The sequence below is a fragment of the Nyctereutes procyonoides genome, unplaced genomic scaffold (genome assembly GCF_905146905.1).
Source record: "Nyctereutes procyonoides isolate TBG_1078 unplaced genomic scaffold, NYPRO_anot_genome, whole genome shotgun sequence".
NCBI classification, from domain to species: Eukaryota; Metazoa; Chordata; class Mammalia; order Carnivora; family Canidae; genus Nyctereutes; species Nyctereutes procyonoides.
Genome location: NW_026575139.1, coordinates 44,934,522 through 44,961,707, shown reverse-complemented (window position 1 = coordinate 44,961,707; position 27,186 = coordinate 44,934,522).

Below are 27,186 nucleotides of genomic sequence, written 5' to 3'. Positions count from 1 at the left end.
TGATGTTTGTGTCTTTATCTTCTTCCTGTCTGTGGTCTGAATTCCTGACGAGATTATGAACTCCATAGGGCAGGACCTACGTCTGTTTTACTCAGTTCTAAAATACTCTTGAGAGCCATGCCAGGCACACTGCAAGCACATAATGAGTATGTGGTGAATGGATGGATGGTTTTTCCTGCCACCCAGTCCCCAAACCTCAGAGTCATATTGGCTTTCTAGCTTGCTCTTCAAATCCAGTCTCAAGTCTGTGAACTCTCTTGCTTAAAATCAGACTCTCATGGCTGGATTATCATAATTGTCTCCTCTGCTGTCTCTGTGACTCATTACTGCCTGGTGACTCCTACTGATGCGTTTGTCATAACTATCACTTTTCATAGTTAAAAATCTTTTACCTCTTTTGTACCTTAGCTTGGCATTTAAGACTTCCTGATTTTGTTTTCTGTCACGTCCCTGCCGCACCCTCTACCTACTCAAGCTGCCTCTCAGTTGCACCATTCGTACCCTGTCAGTATGCCTGTGCCCGAGTGTTTCTGTCACCGGTACCTTCCTCTGCCTTCTCCTACCAACTATAAGCCTCCACCCCTGCCCGCAACTAGAATTAGAGCCCCTTCTCTCGGAATTGTCTGCAGATTCTGTGGAAAGTTCTTTAATGACACATCACTTTCAACCTTATATGTGGTTGTTTCTATACGTACTGTTTTCCTAAGTGGCTTGCAGACTCCTCAGTAGAGAGGTCTATTATGTTTTGCACTTCCATTTACTCAGTGCCTAGAAAAATCTGAAAATTTGGTATTTGCTAAATGACTGCACAAATGATATATAATCTCTAATGCAGATAAGCTGCACTAAGTAGGACAAGAGATGCCAGGTACTGCGAAATGTGGGAGCAGAACAGATAAGAATTCCATAGTTTAGGACTGTTATAGCTCTCCTCTCAAAGGGGGGTTGTCCACTTTGGAGACCTTCCTCTTGAGGTCCAAGACTACTCTGCACCTTCCCCTGGGGATCCTGAACTGTCCATGAGGACCTAAGCAGAGGCTGGTGTGAGGGACAGATCCGGTGCTGGCTTCCCATCTCCTCGTTTCACCCCACTGTCTTAGCTTAGAGCTGACAGAGCCAAATTTGGCTGAGACCAAAATGACCCCTAGATAATTGGACGTGGATTGGAATGACCCTCATGGAGGCTGGACTAGTTTACCAGTTTTCCTTTATCTTCTTTTTCCTTGCTCCTCTTTAGACATTACAGTCTAAGCCCTATCCAGATTATAAAACATGATTTTCTTTTTAATCAGAACCATTAAAATAGTTGGTTTCTGAGCCCTAGTTGCTCTATTTCTTTTCTTGAGGCTCAGGGTCCTTTATTAGCAGAGTTTAAAACAGGGTGGAAAATAGGTTTATGGCAAGTGCTAGTTCCAGCTGGTTGGGTAGAGGCTCCCTATAATGCCATTTTCTCAAATGACTTGTCATCTAGTATCCAAGTGTTAGGATTTGTTATTAATGTCCATCATGGGTGAAGAAAGAGAGAGAGGACACATATGTTCCTTATTTGCTCAACATGTGATTATTGAGCCCTTACTATATGCCAGGCACTTTGCTGATCACTGGGGATAGGAGTCCAAAAGCAAGGAATGGATCTGCCTTATGTAGCTCACAGGCTTGTGAAGAAGGCAGGTGTTTAAGTTATGTGAGTGTGGAACAGCTTATGATGGAGGAAATCCAGAGTGCTTTGGGAATACATGATTGGGGAAAAGAGAGGAAACTCAGCCCTCCTTTTTACTTAATCAAAACTTGGCTTAGAAAACTAACTTGTCCAGGGTCATGCAACAAATAAGTTGCAGAATTAGAATTTTTACTCAGATAATCTTAGCTCAAAACTTTTGTTCCTGTGTTATTCCTGTGATTTTTCACTTCATATCAAATGTGAGCAGTCACATACTAGAGTCAGTTTGTGCTGTCTCATGAGAGGTGATTATATATGTTCAGAAATTTCGCAGGTCTTTTGTTGTCATGTTGCACACAAAATAGCCAGTGTGGAAGTATTTACACCATAGAAATTGACATCCACTACAAATCAAGCATTTTTATTTTTTTTAAAAAGATTTTTAATTTATTTATTCATGAGAGACACAGAAAGAGAGAGGCAGAGACATAGGTAGAGGGAGAAGCAGGCTCCATGCTGGAAACCCCATGTGGGACTCAGTCTGGGTCTCCAGGATCACACCCTGAGCCAAAGGCAGATGCTCAACCACTGAGCCACCCAGATGTCCCAATCAAGCATTTTTCTTCCCCAAAGAGTTTGTTGTTAAACATTTATCAGCATACTGCTGAATGGGCAATACCACCACATTTTTAAAAAATTCACAAAATCCAGTGGCCTAAACTTTTAATGACATGGATATCATTTGGGAAGGTTAAAAAGGATTTTGAATTTAGTAGATCTGGTCTGAGGGTGGAACTTTGCATTTTTATAAAAGATCCAAGGAGGTCAGATGCTGTTGGGAATGAGAACACTCTTGAACTTTTCAAGTACTTTCCCCTTTTTTTCCACACTGAAAGTGTCAGATGAACTCCCTAGGTCAGTCAGTATTTCCAACTCTGTCTACCCATTAGAATCACCTGGGGAACCAATACAAAATTCCAATGTATGGGCTCTACTCCAGATCCAATTAAATCAGGACCTAATCAAGGAATTAGTGACATGTACCCAATTGTATTTCAGACTTATGGACAAGTTATTTCTCTATGACTCCCATTGTCCCCTTCCTCTCTTCTGAACTTGAATGTCTCCTATGATTTTCTTTTTCACTGTGATCATTTTATGTTGGGTATATGGGACAGGAAACTTGGCTTTTTGGCTAATAGGTCTTCAGATTGAGAGAACCACACCTGAGTAGCTTTATTGCTCCTTAGACATGATTTAGAAGATGAGATTCTGGATCTCCAGTCTAAGCCTGTTACTATAATGAGATGAAGCTCTTGGAGGTCATAGAGGGGAGGAATTATGTTTTCTATGTGGGAGAAATATAAATAATGAGTGGCTAGAGGATGGGCTGTGGTAGATTAGAGATGGCCACAAAGCCTTTGATACTCCTACCACCAAGAGATGGGATCTCTTTCCCCCTTCTTGGGGTCTGGGTTGTCTGTGACTAGTTTGACTAATAGAGCATGACAGAAACAATATTGGGCCAGTTCTGGGCCTAGTTTTTAAAGGAATGGCAAATTGAATTCAAATAAAATAAACAAACAAAAAATAATAATAATTAAACAAAAGCAATAACAGTTTCTCTCAGTTCTTGAGCTGTGAGCCACCATGTAAAAAGTCTGCCCTGTAAGAAGACTATGTAGAGATTCCCTGTACTGCATAGGAAGAGAGACTGGCTGAGTCCACACTCCCCTGTTCCCATCAGTGAACCATTCACATGAGTGAGGCCATTTTTCATCCTCCAAACTGCCAGTACAGCTGCTAGCTTAATACCACCAAGTAATCCCAGTGCACACCACATGAAGCAGAAGAATCACCTGATCAAGTCTTACTCAAATCCCTGCCCCTCAAAATTGTAAAATCTAATCAAATGGCTGCTGTTCACAGCTACTAAGTTTTGTGATAGTTTGTCACGGCACATTGGATAACCAGAACTCTCCCCACAGTGATTCTAATGTGCAGGCTAGCCATTCAGAAATAGTTCCACCCGGGTAGCTGCAAATACTATTTTTCCCCCAGCCCCTATTCACACACTATACAACATTTGCTTCATTTTCTACCTAAGTAAACTACTTTTTATGTGGCAAGAAGACATCGTATGCATTTCAGCACATTCAGTAAAGTGTCATGGACTTTTAAAGACACCAAATGCTGGAATATGAATCAGGAAACCTTGACTTTATTCCCAGCTTTGACATCACTAGTTTTTATGACCTTAGATATGTCATATATCTTTTCTGTCTTATTTTTGATATTTATAAAACGGGAAGTTAGACTATATTGTCTCTAAGTTCCCTTTCACTTGTGGGATTTTGTGACATTTGGTGTAATGATGTGTGGAATAGTAGCTATCAATGGGGGGATACTATTTTCATAAAAAAGCACACAACCCATCAATCTACTCTTGATCACCACTGACTCAGGCTAGATTTGTATGCACCACCTAGGAGTGGAAAGCTCTGTGTCTACATCACTAGCAACTTCCTCAGGCCCTTAGTTTCCTGAGTATGCATGCCTATTTTAAATGCAAAAAGTTCAAGAGGAAAGAAAAAAAATAAAATAAAGCTCAATCTCTATTCTTTCATTCCATAAAATTCTGTAGATGCTTTGTGTGCAATGTGATTATGCCAGGCCAAAGACTTTCCGTGCCATAGGCTGTTCTGGTGGAATGGAGGATACAGTAATGAAATTCATGACATGGAAGTTTGGATTTACAATTTGGCAACAAATCCCTCTCTGAGTCCTCAGAACTTAACCCACCTCGCCTTAGTGACATGTTAAAAGCTGAAAGAATGCATTCTTTGTGTGGAAAGCTGAAATATGCTCTATTCTAGGACTGTAAATATAGTCACTCACTTCCTCCAGCTCCAGTTAAACCCCAATGACCTTTCCCAAAGTGTTATTTTCTGGCCTCCATCAATAGCAGAGGATCTAACCCATTGCTGCTAACTGTACACATGATAGTTTTGTATTAGTTCTGAAACCTGAAAAGTGCTATCTCCATGAAAATTGGAATCATTTCTCAATTCCTTTAGTTTTAAAATTCAGACATAACCTTGTATAGAAGCTCATGAATTCCTGGCAGTTAAAATCAAACTTTGCATGCCACAGAGAATCATCAAAAGAATTTTTCCTTCCTCTCATAAATCAGACCAAAAGGAGTCCCCAGTAAGAATATTTCTCTTATCTTTCCCTTGGCACAAAAAGTAGTGGTACAAAACATGAACTGCATGGTGTTTACTACCCTTGGGTGGCAGCTGCTAGAACACAACTTTGCCATCTGTATTCAAGGGACCTTTTATTCCCAGCTGCATAAGCCAAGCCACAGGACTTGCAAGAATGCTTGGGATGCTTCCTGTGAACTTAGGACACAAAGAATCTGTGGTGTGGCTCTGAAATGAGAACTGCTAAAGAGAGAAGAGCTGAGAGGGACTTTTATTATGCTGGTAAAGACATTACTACTCATGTACAGAGTATGTGTCCATGAAGAATACAGTTCATATATGTGTGTGTGTGTGTTGAGGATATGTACATGATGACATATATATGTGTGTGTATACATATATAGAGAGGGAGACACACACGTGTATGCACACGCACACACACACACACATACAATTGAGGTTATTGTTTTCCATATCTAACCCAGAATAGTGTTGGAATTATTTAGTGGGCATTGAGCCATCATACCTGTGATTGGCTAAGTTCAACAAGGGAACTGTAGAATTAGAGAAAGAGCTCATGTTTTTCTTATTAATGGTTAAGCCATTGCCTCAGATAAGAGTTTTTCAAAGTTTACCAATAAGAAAATGGTCACTCAAGCTGGAAATCCTTCCAAAATAGACTACCTGTTTCACTCAACATTGAGCAATTTTGGTATGCCAGGGGCTCTAAGAGGAGATTCATATGCAACATTAAAATCGATATGCTTCCAACTCATTCTGTCTCTCCTCAATAGGCTGTAATACCACCTGGTACAGAAAGTGAAAAGCTAGGAACATTTTCTTTTACATCGAAGTCAGAGAAACCATCACGCATGCCAAAGGTCTTTGAGATGATTAATGCCTACATTCATAGCCTCTCTTTCCTAACCAAGGCTGCAGTGAAAAGCGAACTTCAGTTTATGGTTCATGGTCCTTAACTGAAGCACCATAGGTTTACGGGTACAAAAATACAGCTTTAATACAACCAAGATCTGAATTTCCTCTGATGTTGGTGATAGACTCTGTTAGGTATTTTTTCCCTTATCTCTTTTTTTCCCCCAAATTATAGATGGATTTATGAGCAGTTTAGGGTAAAGGAGACCCTGAGGATGGTTTAATTTTTCTTAATCTCATCTAACTAACAAATAGAGGTCATATGCAAGTAGAATGGTTTTTAGGTATCGATGTGGATTTTTTGGTGAGATTACTTACGTGGAGAGGAAATATGCCTTTGTGATGCACTTGCTTTGTGAGGGTGCCTATAAACTATGTGATCTGAATAAGGTCTATACTACATTACTTCCCTTCCAACACTGGAGAATATCACCAAAGTAAAATACTTCCTTGTTTAATTTGATGCTGATGCTAAATTAAAACAACGCGATGTCTTTTGATTTAGAGAATCAAAAGAAGGCAAGATGTAGCAAAAAATATTGAAATTAAGGTACAGTAATGACACTTTTATTCAAATTGATCCAGTTCTTAATGATCCAGCATTGGAAAGACAGAGATTGGCAGAAATGCTGCCGTTGGTAAAAGTGTGGCCATAGGTAGATGAAACCCAGCTCCCTTTCTGGCCTGATCACATATATATAGATAATACCCCAGGATTGTATCCCCAGGCAGTTAAAGAAGACTTGCCATTTACACGATTGATTTTTTTTTCCCCCTGAAGAGCTGTCAAATGTGATTAATTCAGATGAAATTTGGGAAAATTCCATTTTCCTTTTGCAAACAGAAAGGTAGAGGAATTCACAATGATCTGGAACACAAAATTGTCAGTCATGAGGTCATTCCCTTGCTTTGACCTTTGTGAATGATGAGTTCAATGACTTTTCCCAGTATGAAACATGAATACTAAAGCCTGAAACTCAAACTTAGAGACTCCCAGGGCCCATGTTAATTGTTAACTTCATGATTTCTACACCAAATACAGGGCTCGCTCTTAAGCATTTACCAAAACAGTTTTTATTGACACGGGAGACCTAAAAATAACCATAGCCTTGAATATTCAGATCATTAAGCCTGGTGAGGACACCAGAAAAACTGCAGGATCAAGGATTCACACAGTCCCTAAGAAGAATTAGATGTCTGCCCTGTGTTGCTGGGTATGGATAATGCTGGGAAAGGAGGCAAGTGGAAGGTCTTTGTGTCCAGAGCTCAACCCCAAGGGCAGGGCCTATCCCAGAAGCCAGATATAAAAATCTCACAGCCATTTCTGTTGTCAGCTTTTGCATTCATGAACAGACAGTCCACATACACAAAAAGAAAAATGGCCTTTAAACATGTGAAAAATATTCACACTCAGTCATAATCAATACAATGAAAACAATACTGAGATGCAATTTCTCGCCTATTGGATTAGCTAAAATGAATATATCTGACAATGTATTCTGTTGGTAAAGATAATGGGGAAATAGGCATTCATATACATGATCAGTAGTATATATAACTGGTCCAGCCTTTCTGGAGTGAAATTGGGCAGTAGCTTTGAAAATGAAATATGCACCTACTGTTTGATCCAGTAGTTCCACTTTTAGATATCTAACCCCAAAAATACCTTCAGTGATATGGAAATGCATGTGTACAAGGTTGTTCATTGAAGTATCGTTTGTTTTTGAACCATATTAGAAATAATCTCTCAGGACACCTGGGTGGCTCAGTTGGTTGAGGGTCCAACTCTTGATTTCGGCTCAAGTCCTGATCTCAGAATCATGGGATTGAGCCCCATGTGGGGCTCCATGCTCAGTGTGGATCTGCTTGAGATTCTCTCTTTCCCTCTCCCTCTGCCCCTCCCTTGCTCAAGAGCACACACACTCTTTCAATAAATAAATATTTGAAAAAAAAGATAATCTCAATGTTCTTACATAGGAGAATGCTTAAACAAATTATAATTTGTCCACACATGGAATACTATGTATCTGTAAGGAGGAATAAATAAAACCTTTATGAAATGATAGGGAGTGATTGTGGGATATATTGTTAAGTGAAAAAAAATGAAGTGCAAAGAATACTGAGGAAATACAGGTTATTAAATACAAATACCTTGGGATGCCTGGGTGGCTCAGCAGTTAAAGCATCTGCCTTCAGTTCAGGGCATGATCCTGGAGTCATGGGATTGAGTCCCACACTGGGCTCCCTGCATGGAGCCTGCTTCTTCCTCTGCCTGTGTCTCTGCCTCTCTCTCTCTCTCTCTCTCTCTCTCTCTCTCTCTGTCTCTTTCGAATAAATAAATAAAATCTTTTAAAAAAAAGAAAAGCAAATACCTCCTCCTGTATCAGCTTTTCTTTCTTTCTTTCTTTCTTTCTTTCTTTCTTTCTTTCTTTCTTTCTTTCTTTCCTTTTTTGAGAGAGGATGAGTGAGTGGGATGGGAGGGGCAGAGGGAGAGAGAGAATCTTAAGTAGGCTTCACACTGAACATGGAGCTCCACATGGGGGCACAGTGTGGAGTCCAACTTAGAGCTCCACCTCATGATCCTGAGGTCATGACCCTGGGATCATGACCTGAGTGGAAAACAAGAGTCAGATGCTTAACTCACTGAGCCACCCAGATGCCTCATCTGTTCATTTCAATATAAGTAATACAGGAAGAATAAACCAGAAGAGAATGAGATTGGTCATGTATAGGAGGTGGATGAGAACAGGGTCAAAAGAGTAAGGAATGAAAACAAAGTAGTAAGGACAAAGTGTGAACAGAACTTCTCTGAATGTACCTTCCTGTACAGCTCTGACTTTTAAAGCTATGAGAATTCTTCACATATCCCTCTCTTGTGATAATTAATTAAATCCAACCAGGGTGTTGGGGGAACCCAAGATAGAGCACAATAGTAAGAAAAGAACTAACCTAAGTAACTTTGAAAAACTTTGAGTATATACTATATAATACTGAAGACAAAAATAATTGTACACAAATACTGTATACAAAGTTGGTAAATACATTTTTTATGGGGAGAAATAAGGATTAAGAATTCCATTAAGAAATAAGAATTACTGGCCTGGTATCAGAGTTTTGCTCCTAAAGATTCCCAAGGGAAAAAGTGTTTGTAGAGTCGAAAAATCTGTCTGCCACCACCAATAATGACATATGGATGTGTGTACCCCTTGATACAATACACTGAGAAGGGCATAACATAACCTCTATGGTTTTCTGCCAAAAATAGTATGGTTATGAAAAATCATGAGATAAACTAAATGGAGGGACATTCCACCAAATAACTGGCCAGTATACTTCAAAAGTCTCCAGATGATGGAAGACAAAAAAGACTAAGGGAGTGTCACAGATTAGAGAAGACTTAGATGTGCAACACATGTAGAATCCTGGATTGAATCCTGGATAGGATGCTGAACTAGTTCTTATTTGAATTTTGCCAGTTTTTCCACTGGTCTGAATATTAGTAGTATTATATGAACGTGAATTTTCTGGTTTCATCATTGTAGTGTGGTTATATAAGCTGTGAATGTTAGGGAAGTTGACTGAAGGATCTCAGGGAAGTCTGAACTATTTTTGCAACATTTCTAAAATTTCAAAATTAAAAAATTAAAAAGAAAAGACTGGTTAAAGAAGAATACAAGGAGCACAAATAGCCATTTTTGCCTTTTATTAGAAATCTTAAGAGGCCAAGTCTTGAATTTTTGCAACTGAAGAGTACCCGTCACATACAGTCATGTTTACTTTAACCCCTATTATATGAAAAACTACTCATCCTAAGAGAATACCCTTAAAAAGTGACCTTTACAGATTGGCTGGTTTTTCCTCACTTGGTAAAAAACAGCTAGAAATAAGAGATAAACCAGACACATTTTATGCTCATGTCTCAAATTTTATGCACAAAAGTCTTCATACTTTACTTCAAGGAGATGCCTTTAGTCTTAATTCAGAGCCTCTTTGTTCTTAGTGCATACACAGCTCTATTAAGTGTCCTATCTGATTCAAGCTCTGTCTGTTTTTTGAGCTCATAGTAGATGAAAAGAGAGTAGTACTACATCTAATCACTATAGAGGCATATCCAAAGTAAGCAGCCCCAGCAATATGTCCACTGGATCATAAGGTTTTGTAAAATTTGCCAAGGTAAAGTGTGGCCACAATTGATTGGGACTGCCTATTGTCACTCGGACTTGCCCTCCAGCACCCTTTGCCTCCTGTCACACGGCACTGGAGTGGCTGCAGGTCTTTTCGAGCTCCAGCTAACTGAAGTGAATTAGGATTAAAAAAAAAAAAAAAAGGATTTGTTGGGATATATTTGTATGTTTTACAGTAGCTGACCCAGAGTAGAAGTGTCTTCCAGGAATACTCCCACTCTTCAAGTTGAAATCTAATTTTGTATTTGCCGTTTTGTATTCTTAAAGAGCTCTCTCCTTCCCCCCTGCTCAACAGTATGGTCTTTAGGCCCCTACAAATTTGACTCTACTCTTGGCAATGATAGTAACATTTGAAGGAACACCTAGTTAGAGATGCAATAATAAGGAATTAAATAAGGAAAAAAGCCTAGATTAATTAATGTAAACAAACAAACAAAAAACGCATAGTGCTCTGGGTCTATTTAGTGTGTGGATTAAGATCCAATAAACTTCAGTAGATCCTAAGGCCATCATTGTATTGAAGCATATATGATAATTGATATTAGTTGTAATGATCCTGAGTCATGAAGTAAAGCTTAAACTGTTGAATATACTCTGTTAAAAAAATACAGAGAAGTATTTAAGGAAGATTTAAGTATTTAAGGAAGATTTCTTTTTTAAATGTTTAAAATTAAAGTTTGATGCTTATGCATCTAAATCTTCAGTGATCCAGAAGACATACCTAAAAATCCTTGTTTATCCAAGGATTTAGTATGGGCTGGGTTTCACTCTAATTTGGTTAGGTAGAGCTGGAATGGTTATGATCCTTGTTATAAACACCAGGGTAATGTGTTGGACCAATCAATTGGATCAGATTTCCCATGATGGTGACCTGAATCTTCCCTGAATGCATTTTTAGCACTTCTCTCATGGAGGAGTTGTGAATGAAATAAGCTGTTCTTAGAAAGTCCTTGAGAACTAAGATTTTACTGAAGATTCTTTGTAAAGGCAGAATGGTGTCAAAGAGTGGCTAAAGGTCATACGAGTAAACAAATGAACTTGTATTTGTGAAAAACAAAAAATCCAGGCAAAATAGGACAAATGCTGTACAATTTCACTTATATGAAGTACCTAGTGTAGTCAGATTCATAGAGACACAAGGTAGAAGGGTGGTTGCCAGGGGCTAGGGGGAGGAGAGAATGGGGAGTTACTGTTTAATTGGTACAGAGTTTCACTTCAGAAAGATGAAGAGAGTTCTGGGGGTAGATGCTGGTGATTAGTTGCACAATAATGTGAAAGTACTTAATGCCACTGAACTGTATACTGAAAATGGTTAACATGGGAAGTTTTATGATAAGTATAGCTTACCACAATAAAAAAGAGTTAAAAAAAATAAAGCAACAGTTAGTTGCCAACATAAGTCAATTGTGTAATGTGTCAAGCACAATAACTCAAAAAAATAGGAATTTGCTCCTATTCTCCAAGTGAGGAAACTAAGGCCCAGAAAGGTAAAGTAACTTGGTCTAGGTTCAGAAAGCCAGTGATATGACCAAGACTCCATGCCAGGCAGTAGAATGCCATATTTTAGAACATCAAAATCTTGCAGATGTAGGTCTGATCACCAGGTCTGTGCTTGGCATGTAGTAGGTATCTAGTAAATTTTTAAAAAAGGTTTTATTTATTTATTCATGGAGACACACAGAGAGAGGCAGAGACATAGGGAGAGGGCGAAGCAGGCTCCATGCAGGGAGCCTGAAGTGGAACTCAATCTCAGGACCCTGGGACCAGAACCTGAGCCAAAGGCAGACACTCAACCACTGAGCCACCCAGGTGTCCTTCTAGTAAATGTTTTTTAAAAATTATTATTCTCAGTATGTAGACTGTGCATTAGAATTTGGGTTTTTCTTTGTTAACCTATACCCTGACATTTGGTGACTTTTCCTTGTGTGTAATTGAGGCTCAAAAGCCATGATAAAGAATCAACATGGAACATGTCTACTGTTAAGGCAATATGGGAAAGAGTTAGTTTTCAGTGATAACTCAAATGAAAAGGCAACTTTTTTTTTTTTCCTGCAGTGAGTTTATGACTGGAGTCACCTGAATTGGCTCTTATGGCCTGTTGAGCTGGGCATCAGGCAGGCCTCCACACATATTTGGACTGCATTTTGATGACTCAGATTTACTGGAAAGTTCTTTTGGGGCCATTTAAAAGGGACGCTTTTGAACCACAGAGTTGATCTCAAGCATTCCAGAGCAGAAAAACACAGCAATAAAGGCAGCTTCAGTGTTCCGCCCTGCCTTGCTATCTTCAGAGTTGGGGAGACAGTCCCTGCAGATTCCTGGGCTGGAGGAAGATACTCAACCTGACAAACTGCAGATTCAGCCAACCTCACCACAAACAGGAGGTCTTCAAACGGCTATCCTTCCTGGAAACTTGTTTCTCTTGGCCGACCCATGAGGATTGCCTCTCATTAGGCTCAACCTTAGATAAAAGCTAGTTATTTTTTCACCAGGCTGCTAGGAAGACTTTTTAAGTATTTGAACCCAGGTCTTTCAAATCCTAAACCTCATGCTCTACACCAAAGCTCTCAACTTTTTTGCATGTCGATTTCCTTTTAATACTTATTTTTGAATGGAAGCTTTTCTACCTAAGCCAGTCATTTACTGAAGAACTATTAATTATGGTGGTTGGGTGTGAGGTAGGGTAGCAACAGCTTCAGTTTAAATATGTTATTCCAAAAGACTTCCCCATCAAATTCACCGAGTCCTGAGAACATCCCTAGGGGCAAATCTCTGCTCAAGGACCCAAATTCTCCCTTTGCAGGCAAGCAGGAGGTGCATATGGCTCCAGGGCAGCCTCTAATCTGATGATTTAGCACAGGGCTTCTCAGCTCTGCTACTATTAACATTTTGGGTTGGATAATCCTCTGTTGTGAGGGAGGTCCTGTGCATTTTAGATGTTTAATGGCTTCTTTTAATTCTGCCCATTAGAGGCCATAACACACCCCTGACGCCCCAGTTGTGACAACTAAAAAAGTTAAAAAGACATTTTTAAGTGTCCCCTGGAGGGCAAAATTATCTTTGGTTTGGAACCATGTTTACCAGGCTTAGATTCACTGCTGCAAAGGCAGATCATGTTCCCTCTGCCACCCAGCTTCCTCCCCACTATGCCTCCTGAAAATGTGTTTGTATACTCAGTACCAGTCTGGCCTTGCCTTCTGCTCCATAGCCTGGAACAAGACTCAGGGGGACTTCTGGCCCTGCCTGTGTCCCTAGCTCCTGACACTTCAGTGAAGAGCCCACTGGGCCACTCCAGATGCCTTCCTTTTGGAGACCTCTATGTCCCGTCAGGGATCTGTAGAGGCCCATATCCATCCTTATATCTCTTCTCAGGCAGTTTCTCTCTTCCCAGTTTCACTCTCATGGCATCCATTCCTCAGAGCCTGAGGTTTGGAGTTGTGGCTGTCTTCTGTCTTCTAGTTTCATTAACAATGGCAGAGTTAATATTTCTGTGTTCCATTCTTTTAAAATTTTATTTAAGGAAGGGAGTTGAACTGAAATAGCCCTATTCTGTGATCTTCACCTAGAGACTCTGATCCAATTTTACTCCCTGTGTCACAATACGATGAGATATTGAGAAAGAGACCATGCACCAGCACATTGGAGAGAGCAAGCAAGAGAATATGAATGCCTAAATATAATCCAATATGCTTAGAGCTTTTATATAATCTGCCCCTTCTCCTATGCTGGGTGGTGGAATTAATCTAAAGAAGGTGCACGGAGGGGTGCCTGGGTGGCTCAGTTGGTTGAGCATCCGACTCTCCGTTTCAACTCAGGTCATGATCTCAGGGTTGTGCGATTAAGCCCTGTGTCAGGCCTTGCACTCAACACGGAATCTGCTTGACATTCTCTCTCTCCCTCTGCCCTTCACCCTGCTTGTGTGTGCCTGCAAGCTCTCTCTCTCAAAATAAATAAATCAAATTTTTAAAGAATGGACATGGAGCTCCTTGTAGAACTATTGAATTTCAAAACAAAAAACAAAAACAAAACAAAAACAAACAAAAAAAAAACAAACCGAAAAAAAATTTAGTTGTGGGAATAACATAATAATGTAAAATTGCTTCAGAAAATTACTGTAAGTATACAGTGTATTAAATGTGCCTGATAATTATATACTACTTAATGACATAATTAATCCTTCCTATCTCTACCCACTCAGATGAACACAGAAACATCCTCTGTTCTCCTCTGGAGCACCTAAAAAGGCAGGGTTCTCAAGGCCCTGCTCTGAGGTAGGCTTGCTGTTCTCTGTCTGTGTGCGTGCTCAAAACTTCCTGCATCAGCCCACGAGGAGTCCATGGGTCCAGGTGCAAGAATCATTTTAATCTAGCTTGTTCTGTAAAGCACATTAAATGCTTCTCATACTTTTGGATTACTTAAAATCATTTGTGGATGGCAGTGACTAATAACTCTGATATTGGCATAAAGTGCTTGGTGGTTTGGTGATAGGTGGGGTGGGGGTGGCCTAAGTTGATCATCTCTCCTCTCAGTATCTTCCTCCCCTTTTTCCTCCTCTCCTTTACTCTCTCTTGTCCTTTCTTTCCCTCCTTAATCTTCCTTTTCTCTCCTTTTTCCTCTTCTTCTCTCCTTTCCTTTCTCTTCTCTCCCTTATTCTCTCTTGCTTTCTCTCTCTCTCTCTCTCTCTCACACACACACACACACACACACACACACACATTCCTATCCTTCTTTTGTCTAAGGCTATCAAGGGTTTCTATGCCTCAAGAAATAATTATTTTAGTAATTGCCAAGTATAGTGCTAATTAATTAGACATCCAGAAAGAAGCCTAATCTTAAGACTTGTGCATAATAGACTAAATGGCCTTTGAATTTTTTCTGTCTGTGATTTCACTCTGGCAAACTCTTAGAGAGTCTCTGGCCTTATTTGCCTCAAGTTTCACTGTCTTTGAATTGTTAAATATTTATCTCTTCCTCCTCCTGCCCCAGCAAATATTATAAGCTCCCCAGGGCAGGAACTATGCCTTTTAAATTATACTATTCTTGGGGATCCCTGGGTGGCGCAGCGGTTTGGCGCCTGCCTTTGGCCCAGGGCGCGATCCTGGAGTCCCGGGATCGAATCCCACGTCGGGCTCCGGTGCATGGAGCCTGCTTCTCCCTCTGCCTATGTCTCTGCCTCTCTCTCTCTCTGTGTGTGTGTGACTATCATAAATAAATAGAAAAAAAATTAAAAAAAAAGATTCTCTCTTTAAATTATACTATTCTAGTGACTGCTTTGGAAATATTTATTGACATATTTGACATGTTGACTATCCCAGGTCACCTCATTTCTGTGGCTTGTAACTAAGCATTGCTGGCTGTTTCTTCCTCCTCTGGGGCAGCCTCCTTCGGAGGGCCTCTGTGCCAGGCTTCTCTGGTGTGTATATATATATATATATATATATATATGCACATATATATACATATATATACACACATAGATATATGTACACACATATATACATATATAAGCACATATACATATACATATATGTGTATATTTATATTTATAATTATTTTTATATAAAAAAGTGGTGAAACTTTATGTTTCACCTCCAAAGAACAGCAAGAAAGACAAAGTAATGCATCATTTTGTCAGGAAGCCACTGAGTACAAAACAGAAAAATAACCAGTATCTGGCCTTTTGCCTTGATGCTCTCTGCAGTCGGATTCCTGGTGCAGGAACCTCTGTGTGATTCTGGCTTCCCCACACTAATGAGGTCATGACAGCACCAGAATAGTGTTAGCTCCATAGGACTTCAAGCTGATGCCCGTTGCCCATAAGTTTTCTCCCTTCTCCCCACTCCTGGCCTCAGATATTCTACTGGGTTCTAAGAAATAAAGCATGCTTGGGAAGTCCGGGTGGCTTAGCGGTTTAGCGCCGCCTTCAGCCCAGGACGTGATCCTGGAGACCTGGGATCAAGTCCCATGTTGGGCTCCCTGCAGGGAGCCTACTTCTCCCTCTGCCTATATCTCTGCTTCTCTCTCTGTGTCTCTCATGAATAAATAAATAAAATCTTTAAAAAAAAAGAAATAAAGCATGCTTGTTCTCCATCTTTCCACCAAGCTCTCTGAATCGAATGTGTCAAAGATATTCAAAAGTTTGAGCAAAGGCTCTTCTTCTGACTTAGTTTTATCACAGCCAAGACTGCCAGGGAAAATGGCACATACTAGCGAGAAAAGTTTGGAAGAGTCCAAGATGTGGATTCCTTATTTCTTCTCCCCAAATCTTTCTATTTATATCCTCCAAGTGTCAAAAATGGATGTGACTCATCTGTGATACACTAAAGGATTAGGCAGCATGTTATTCAGCCCTCACTCTGCTAGCATATGGCGGGGTTTGTGGCTGCCAAAAGCTATGCGGACTCTTGCCTCCAAATATATAACGGACAAAAAAACCCTGTGTTGCGTGAAACCAAAGGCTGCACCTTTACAGTCTGTAGTGCACATGTAGCCCTTCTGAACCCGATCAGGCTGAGGCTGCAAATGACATACCTGTGGTCAGTCTCCCTGTTTGGACTTCACGCCTCACCCTTCTCTCCAGAAGCCTGTATCCATATAACCTCTGTCCCATCTTTCAAGAGAAGCAAAAGCTCTCTCTCCTGAAGTTTCTTTGAGGCAGTCTCTCCCTTAGATGATAAACAGGGAAGCATTTCTTCAGTATTTTTCAGAATGCTAGAGCCTGGCTTACTTCCCACTAGCAGAGAACAGCAAAGATGATTGCTTTCACGGAGGAAACTGTGTGTGAAGTTCAGGGCGACGGGGGAGGAAAATGTATCATCCCTTCAAGCTGTGAGTTTTTATCTGACAAAGTATTTTCCTGGTCAGCGCTGGTCCCACCATCAGGGAACTTAATGGTAATTTTGTGGCCATCAGACCCTCTTGAGAGTCCTCTTGGGGACTGCCCAAGATTGGTCAGGGGACAAGCACACACTCCCACATTGACACACCAAGAGTTGTTTGTTGTACAGGGCTGCCATGATAGGAATTTGGGATTATGCCCCAATTCAGTTTTTCCTCTTCTGTGTTCCCAGGACAATCTTCTATAATTCTATTGCTAGCAATATATGTGGTCAATTATTTCATAAAATACCAACCCACAATTGCGGAGCTGATGAAAAATGTGAGAGAGCATGAGAATTGGTAATCATAGCCCATCTCTGTAGGCCCTTGAAAGGCCCTTTCTCCTCTGGGTGGTGATGGCACAGGTGGGATCAGAGCCACCTCCTCTTTGGGCCCTGGCAAAGAGTCACTGAACCCCATTCTCCCTTAGAGTTTTGTTCCCCAGATTTCTAAAAATTTTTCTAAGTTGCTTTAGCAAGAACTCTGGTGCAACTGTTGGAGTGTGGAGGCATCTCCATGCTTGAGTCTTCTCAGTTGTGAATGTCAGTCTCTAGGGATCCCACATCCTGGTCCATTCACATCCAGCCTGAGATGAAACAGCTTCTTAGAGATGTTCTTTTTAAGTGATTTTTTCCCTTTAATGCACTGTGCTTGAAAGCTTCAGAGATCATATAATGATCATTGAAATACCTCAGGAGCCTAGAGATGGTTCAACTTTGACTGTTTATTCTTCTGTTTAATGGACCCAGGAATAAAGTGAGGGTCTGTGGCTATCCAACTGACCATCAAGCCTCTGTTAATCTCTATGTAGGTTTGCTTCCTGCCAGGAGAAGCTGGACTATGGTGTAAAACAGTGGGAGACTGGGCAGTTCCTTCTGTAGGTCCCAGCCTGAAAGCATCTCTTTGCTCCTGATCTGATCTGTGTCCCCTCCAACAGCCAGCTTGATTTGTGTGAGGATTGCAGCTGGGCCCCCCCAGAGAGCCCTCAGGCCCACCTGCCTCATGGAGAGTCATGTGCCAGCTTCCTAGGTCTGCAGAGAACTCTCCTCCCTCTGTTCTTTTGTCATCAAAGCCAGTGGTTGGGTCTGGGTTGAGGGGTTTGGGCGCTTCATTTTTTGTGACCAAAAATGAGTCCCCTGTGGGCTTTCCTAGTCCTTGAGAAGGAGAATGGGAGGGAACAAAATTATTGTAATGGAAGTGACAGTTTTTACAAACAACCAAATCCCCATGATTATAAAATCGTACACTGTTAGAGCTTGAAGGAGCCTTAAAGATCAACTAGCCGAATCTTCTGACTTTGAAGTGCAAGAAACAGACCCAAAAGGATTAAAGGACTTGCTTAAAAAAGATTTTTTGACACCTGCTAACTAACATCTTCTTAGAGACTCCTTGCAGCCTCAAATATAATAGGGAAAAGGTGAGAAGAGATCTTGCCAGGTGACATCATCTCAGGTGTTCTTCATCTTTGTACCCTCGGCAGCTTGCACAGAGAAGGCTCTCTCCACACTTTGTATTGATAGGAAGAAGTGAGTACCTAGTGAGGGATAGTCCAGTGCTGTGATTTTGCATTTGCCCATGATTAACTCAATAAATATTTATTAAATAATGATCATTATGATAGTAAACAATACCAGATAATTTGTGATGTATTTTCTCATTTACTCTCTACCCCAGTCCTATGCAGTAGGTAACACTACCACTTTCATCTTAGAGATTAAGGGGGCAAGAGCTTTGAGTACTTTGGTACTTACCTGCTGCCACAGAGCCAAAAAATGGTGTGAAGATTCAGACCAGTCAGGTTGCAGAGCTGAGTCCTGACTTCTACATTGTCTCACAGAAATCAGTTGTGTGCCTCACACCATGTCAGGAGTTGTAGAAAGTGTCAGTTTTCCTGAGAAGTTTATATTTTTCTGGGGGAAAAAAAAAGGTAGCAGCAGAGATCTGTGTAGCAGCAGAGATTTGAGTCAGGGCAGTGGTAGAGGAAGGGATCAGAGGAGTGACTGGGATGTTTTTCCCAATGCTCTTCCTTCTCATTTCTGTCTTTCGGGAAGTTATGAGGGGAAAAAGTACAAACTGGAAGATTGATTAAGAGGTTGCTGCTGTCCAAAGGGAGAATAGGAGGAAGCAAAGAATGGAAATGCTATAGCCACAGAGCGGGCTAGTGCTTCTCTGTACACATATATATGGAAGCTGGGGCTGCCTGCATTGGGTTCTGGATCTCATAGTTTTCTGAGTCTGTAGCATATCCAAAGAATGATGGACTGAACAGTCTGGAAGCCATGCCATATAGTTATAACTTTCCTTATTCTATGAGAAATAATTTAGTGAGAATCTGTTATATATCCACCAGTGCCCCAGATCCTGTGGATTTTGTCAGTGATCAATAAACAACAGTCCTCACCCTCAAGCGAAGGCTTTAGTGAAAGGGATTATAGTACAAGGAGATAAAACCTCAGATTGGCATGAGTGGAAGTACTATACCAAATCCTGACAATATTAAGATGATTACAGAGCATTCCCTTAAGGAAAAGACTGAGGCTCCTTTCCTGGAAGAAGACTGACCTAGGGAGGAAATGATAGTTGACATCTTGGAGAGAAGAGCTATCTCGGGGATGTAAGCCATGAGCCTTTGGTTCCTGGGAGAACTTGGGTAGGCAGGGAGGGCAGGCACTAGTCATTCACACAGTGCTGGAAATTCCACACTGCCTGTGGGGAAGTATTTTTGGAAAAAGTAATTGGCTCCTCCAATATTTTTTTAGTACTCTGTCCACATATGAGTGGGCAAATGGGGTCAGAAATTCAGGAAGGTCGAAAGAGGGAAGAAAGGAAGGTGGTAGGAATTTAAAAAAATATATTTTTATTTATCTATTCATAAGAGACAGAGACAGAGAGAGAGAGAGAGAGAGAGAGAGAGGCAGAGACACAGGCAGAGGGAGAAGCTGGCTCCATGCAGGGAGCTCGATGTAGGACTCGATCCTGGGACCCCAGGATCATACCCAGGGCCAAAGGCAGGCACTAAACTGCTGAGCCACCCAGGGATCACCCCAAATAGGAAATTTTGTAGCCTCAAACTCCTTGCATTTTACCTGGCATGGAATGGCAAAGTATGAATGAACAGAGTGCCCACAGGGACTATAGGGAGCAACTCCAAAGCCACACTGGGACGAGGGGAGAAGCAGAGGAACTTGTATGACTTGATTGATCTCCTTAGGTTCAGAATTCTGATAGGTCCCTAACATCTTGGAAATCACATATTGTATTCTAGAATGGCCTCGTCACCTTGAAACTTAGAATTAGCTTTCTCATTTTGCTGTCTCTCCTGCTCATAAAGATAGGTATCATTATGCATATTCCAATACACAAACTTGAAGCCCAGGAAGAAGTTGTACTTCTTAGATGCAGATACTAGAGACTTTCCATTATTTTCTATCACCTGAACATACCAGAACATCCCCCTATACCTCCAGGCCTTTACTCTGCCTGGAGCATCTCTCCACAGGGCAGCAAGACACCTGTGTGAAGATTGTGCCCCGTTAAGGACAACAAGCTGAAGAATCAAGGGAGGGCTGGCATTCTGCTTACAACCTACACTTTGGGCACCTTGGGTGGAACTGCATTGAGTTAGAGGTAGGGTCTTTTCCTCATTTGTTTTTTGTTTGTTTTTTTTTTAATTATTATTTTTTTTTCCTTTTCCTCATTTGAACAAAAGATCCTGTAGCTAGCTGCCCAGCATCCCTGTTCCCCAGCTGTCTAAATCCTACTCATCTGTTAGGATCCAAACCCACTTAGGTATATGCTGCTCATTCTGTGCACCACCCCTCAACACTACCTTCTAACATGCAGAAGTCATTCTTCATTCCTTAGCTTTTTCAGAGCATCTTATTTATAACTCTATTACAATTCTTATCACAGCCAAAATTGTTCTATTATTGCTTTGAGGGCTTATAATACTGGGTTAACAGTTATTTATTACTTGAAGGTATTATTCCCCTGTCTTTTCTGGCTTCCAATATTGTGGAGAAGATAGCTACATTCTAATTGCTCTTCCTTTATAGGTAATGTGTCTTTTCTCTCTAGATGTTTTTAAGATTGTCTCTCCATTTTGATGTTTATAGTTTCATTATAATGGGATTATCTGCACATTTCCTTTTATTTATTCTATTTGGGAGTTTTTTGGAATTCCTTTTGTTTGGAAAATGCTTAGCTATTATCTCTTTAAATATTGCTTTTTCATTATTCCCTCTTCTAGCTCCTTCTGGATTTCCAAATAGATGTATGGTAGATGTTCTTACTTTATTCTCCATATGTATTTAATCATTTATTTATTTTTTTAATTTTATTTATTTTTTAATTTATTTATTTATTTATGATAGTCACACACACACACACACACACACACACACACACACACACAGAGACAGAGACACAGGCAGAGGGAGAAGCAGGCTCCATGCACCAGGAGCCCGACGTGGGATTCGATCCCGGGTCTCCAGGATCGCGCCCTGGGCCAAAGGCAGGCGCTAAACCGCTGCGCCACCCAGGGATCCCTGTATTTAATCATTTAAAAAACACTTAACCATTTACATCGACATGGATGGAACTGGAGGGTGTATTATGCTGAGTGAAATAAGTCAATTAGAGAAAAGATAATTATTATATGGTTTCACTCTATGTGGAATATAAGAGACAGTGCAGAGGATCATAGGAGAAGGGAGGGAAAGCTAAATGGGAAGAAATCAGAGAGGGAGACAAACCATAAAAGACTCTGGAAAACAAATTCAGGGTTGCTGGAGGGGAGGTGGGCGGGGCAATGGGGTAATTGGGTGATAGGCATTAAAGGAGGGCATGTGATATGATGAGCACTGAGTGTTATATGCAACTGATAAATTATTGAACTCCACATCTGAAACTAAAGATGTGCTATATGTTGGCTAATTGAATTTAAGTTTAAAAAATAAAAATAAAAAAATATTTTCATTGCTTTATATTTCTGGGTTGCATTTGGAATATTTACCTCCATATTCTAGTTTACTAATCTGTACTTAGGTGTGTATATGTCTGTCCAATTTCACACAGTAAATCTGTGAAGTCCTTGAGGTGAGGACTATATATATTTCATCTTACTTTAGTGTCTGGGACATAGCCAGTGATCAGTAAGTGCTTGCTGAAATTAATTGGTTGGCATGTCTGCGAGGTTATTGTTGGCCTGGTCTTCCTGTTCAATCCAAGGTGTAAATGCATGCTAAAATACAAATTGGTTATCTGCAGGCAAAGAAAGAGGAACCATGAGGGCTCTCTGCTTGCAGTAATGACATATGGGACCGGTTGGGCTGTACTGCTCTGTCTTGGAGTTAAAGGGCAGGTTTGGCCAGGCAGAGGCACGTGGCAGGCTTGCCTATCAGCCATGGCCAAGTCAGGATTTCTTTCTCAAACAAAACTCCCAAATATCATCCTGCTTATGCAATAAAAGTGGGGCAGGAAATGAAACCTAATGCCAAGTTACAAGCCTAGGGAAAAGCCACTTTTGAATTGGGTTACCTCACCCGGTTTGATCTTGACATTCTGTTGCACTTAGAAATACATGAAGGGAGGTTATGATCAAGAAAAAGGAGTTCAGTAAGTCTCCAAAGGCTTGTTCAGACTAGTCAGGGTATCTCATCCCAGGCAGCAGGTAAATGGGACAAGGGTAGGCAAACAGTGTATGCAGTCTGCCCTTAGAAATCCCTGCTGCTGTGGTTAATCAGAGCAGTCTGTCTTGTAAGCCTCATTAGAAGGAAAAGTTGTCTATGCCATGTTTCTGGAACAGATGTCTGCTTTTCAGTTGCTGTACCCAGCTGCTGGTGACCACAGTCATGCACGGGCAGGGTCACAGTCCAGAAAAGATATGCATGACTTCAGAGGGAGTTTCCCAGAGTGTTTTTGGCCAGGGGGGTAGGGATAGTGGGAAGGGTGAGTCTCTCCTTGTGGTATTCGGTGCCTGGCATTTGGCCATTCTTTAGTGGGAGGTTCTTGTGGAGAAACACAAATATCGGTTTTCAGGGCAGTTCTACAAAAGGGCATGTGGCGGCTGCTCCTGATTTTGAGATTCCACCCAATGAAAAAAGAATCTCAGAATACAATGAATTTTTCTCTCACAGATTATGTGATTATCAGGCTAAGGCACATCTTCTCCTGTTTGTTAGTGCTGCTATAGAACAGCTCCAAAGCCACAAAGAAATAGCTGGCCCAGTATTCCAGAGCAGGCCATCTGAAATTCAAGGAGGCTTTGTAGTCTCTGATCTGAAATCCTGACTTGGGTATGCTTGGTGGTATACACAGTGATCCCCCAAACATCATCAAGTTATTAAAATTAGATTAAGTTGAATTAACTTTATCATTATTAATAGATATGTACTAAAGAGCACAGAGTAGAGGTGTCTGATAGAGGCAGACATCGTAGAATGATTGTCAAAGCCTGGAATTCAGGAACATTAACAGAATGCAATCCAAGTAAAACACAAAACCACAGCTGGATGATTCTTCAGGCCCCAGGGGAGCCACCAGCTCTCAGGTCAGCACAGAAGAACAGATGGCAGCACCAGTAGGTCCAATTTTGATTTCCTCTGCCTGGAAATCTTTTGCTTTATTGCAGTCGGGGATTTCAGCTATTCCGGATGGTAGCGACTTCCATCTGGGCCTGTGGTGAAAAATAAACTTATTCTGAACCATTAAAATTCATAAAGCTGTTAACACTTAAGATGTAGAAAGCTCTTGATATGTCTTTGTGCATGTGATTGTTGTCTGTTTTGGGTGAAAACAATTTTCACCTGTGGTGAAAATTCATTATACTTCTAAAATTTAATCTCACATGCCAAGACCTGTGACTTATTGTTCCAGAGGTGAGGTAAGAATTAAATGAGATAGCAGTGTGACAGTGCTAGTTTAGAGATGATAATGTCACTACCATCCTCTCTTATAGCTCTCTAAGGGAAAAGATATGGAAGGAAATTTGAGACTAAGTTTTTTTTGAATTTCAAAATTTGAGCTAGGAATTATGGTTTAATGGTTTCAATATTAATAGAATTCCAGGAAAACAGAAAATCAGAGCAGAAGTCATGGGCCAGGAGTGACTTTTTGCTCACCATAAATGTTCTAGGACAACAACGGGGGGTCTCTGACCATTTCTTCACTCTTTAAGCAAAAGCAACCATCTGCCTGTTTTGGACAGTATCTGGCAGCTTCCTCAAATGAAGCCCAACCAAAAAATTCCCGCAAACATCTCGTTGAGCACATATGAAGAACCTGCCTCCAGGTAATAGCTCCCTCCAGGGTCCAGGAGTGATGTAGGCTGAGAGCGAATGTGAAGATGGCAAGCAAGTGCCCGTTCTATCAGTACCACAGAAAAACATGAACCAAATGTTTCCAGATACTTAGACTTCTTGAGAGATTCCAAAACTTTAGAATTTTATATGATGTCTCCTGATTTTCAACATTGATATATTTTAAAAATAGCCATCATATGGTCTAAATAAACCAGGTGACCATGGACTGGATCTGATCTGCTGGCCACCAATTTGCACTTCAAATGAAAAAGTTCCATGAATTATTGTCTACCTTGTGCCAAGCATCGTCCTAGATATTATGGACATCAAGGCAAGGGGAGCCCTGGATCTTCTGGGAAGTTAACAACCCAGACAGGAAGAAAGACCGATATGCAAATCAATCATCCAAATGCACCTTGGAGAGTAATCTGGATGTGCAGGGGAAGGACAGCTAGCTCACCTGTGGAGTGTGCAACAGACTGAGAAAGAGTAGTCAGAGGAGTGTAAGAAGAACAGATTAACTGTGCAGTCTTGGAAGCCAAGTTAGTAGAGCCATTATTGGGTTCAAGAGCATGAGCCATCATCAGGGCATGAGCCATTGTCAGGATCAAGAGTAAGACATATCCAGGACCATGATGGGAAAGGACTGCCTCATCATTGTTGACCTTCATTCAGACTTTCTTATGGTTTCTTGAGTAGAGGCCAGGATACTCTTGGGGAGCAGTAGATGGGAATTGAGAAAATGGAAATGGGGAGTACAGTCTCACTACCTGAGAAACTTAAGGAAAAAGGAACAAGAGAGGGACAGCAGTAGCCAGAAGACCATATATGATCAAGGGGGAGCTATTTTCTTTAAGATGGCTGTGAACTGAATAAACTAATAAAGCTCATATACTTGTAAAGTAAGCTTATTATTAGGCCTATAAACTGAGAAGGAAAAATTGGTATGAAGAGGAAAATTAAAGACACAATGGCCAAGAGAACTAGTTAATAGATCAGGACCCATGAGGAGATGAAATGATAAAGCCATTGACCATTGGCCTTAAACAGGAAAGGCAGGGAGACCACGCCCTCTGGGACTATTGGTGGGAGGGCAGGTTAGGATAGTGCTGAAGGCAAGAAGGTGTGGCAGACTGGAGATGGGAAGGCATAAAACAGAGTTGTGGTTCATGTCAGCACAGAGAGAGTAAAAAATGAAGTATCAAGAGAAATGATAGTCATGCTGGAGACCTGCCTGAACCACTACTTTGAAGAGGAACGATGCTGGTCTAAAGATTCAGAGTATTTTCAGATAACAGTCGATGTACAGTTTTTGGCAGCCTTCAGTAAATAGATATTCCAGAAGTGATTGAATGCACACTTTTTGACTAAAGGGATTATCCAACCATTTCCTTTAGCACTAAGGGATCTGAGTCAGATTCGGGTATCACATGTGCACACTGCTAGACCCTGTGTTTGTGTCCTCCCTCATGTTGAAACCCCATCCCCAATGTGATGGTATGAGGTGGGGCCTTTGGGAGGTGCTTAGGTCCCAAAAGGGGACCTAAAGGATATTCTTCTTGAATGAGATTCCTGCCTCTATGAAAGAGACCCCAGAGAGCTCTGTTGCCCCTTCCATCATGTGAGGTCACAGCAAAAAGAATGCATCTAGGAAGTGGGCCTTCACTAGACACAAAATCTTCTGGAGCCATGATCTTGGACTTCTCAGGCTCCCAAACTGTGAGAAATAAATTGCTATTGTTTATATGCCTCTCAATCTGTGATATTTTTGTCTAGTAGCCCAAAAGGACAAAGACATACACACAGAAACGCATACTCATGTACATACACACACTCCCACACACACTCACCCACACACACTCATGTGCCTTGAACATAAACAATTTACAACTTGCTGGGGCTCCAAACAGGGGTTAAATCTCTAAAGGTGTTGTGTTCAGACCCAGTCAGGCTGAAGAAAAGTCTTTGCTGGGTGGGAGGCCAGAGTAAAAGTACAGAAAAGCAAAGTAAAAAAAAAAAAAAAAAAACAACAAAAAATTTCCAATTAAACTTGTGTATTCCATTAGATTGAGCTTAGAAATCATTGAGGAGTCATTCAAAGCCAATCTTGAGATACATGTTTAAGAGGAAATCACCAGAGGTAACGAAGCAGGCCTCTGCTCCTTGCCAGTCTGTGGGTGAAGGCACAGCAATGTGAAGCCTATGAAAGAGAGCTGACGTCCCACGGGCAGCCAGTAGGGAGGTCTCCCCACTGCCTCCATGAGTCATCCTTGCTCACAGCCTGATGTCTCCCCTGGCACAGGGAAATGTCATGGCATTTTATTAGTTCTGCTTATTTGGATCAATGACTAGGAGCCATGTAGATGATGCTTTCTAGGGTATGTACTTCACCTTCTGCTTTTTTTTTATCCCCTCATTTTTAAGGTAATTTTTTTTTTCTGGCATAAAAGCAGTATATGCCCTTTGTAGACATTTTGGCCAATGCAGAAAAATAGAATTAGTAGAATTAGGACCGAAATGTCATCTCTATGTCAAGCAGTATTCACATTTTGGCTTATTTCCTTCTTGTCTTTCCACTGTGGTTTTCATGATGAAGAGGACTGACCTCTTCCTTTCTGAGAAAAGCCGATAATTCCAGGATAGGGAAAACTTCCTGGCAGAGGTACCAAAAGATCTGGGTTCTAATCCCAGCTACATCACTGAGTAGCTTGTGGTCTTGATGGCTGCCAACCTTCCCGAGGCTGCTTTCTGGTTATAAGATGACCGCACTGATCAGCCAACTCTAGGGTCTGTTCCAGCCAGGGCCTGTGATGTTCTGACCCTCAGGAAGACGTGCTTTGGGACACAATTCTTCTGGAGTGCTTATAGCTCCCACTCTGACATCCCCAATCTTCTGAAGGCAGGAGGGACTTCAGAGGAAGGCTTTGGAAGTGATGTGACTACTTTGATATCCTTTTGTTACACTGTGGAAGTGAAAAAAAAAAAAAAAAAGCTCTGAATAAGGATGCATCTTGATGCAGGGT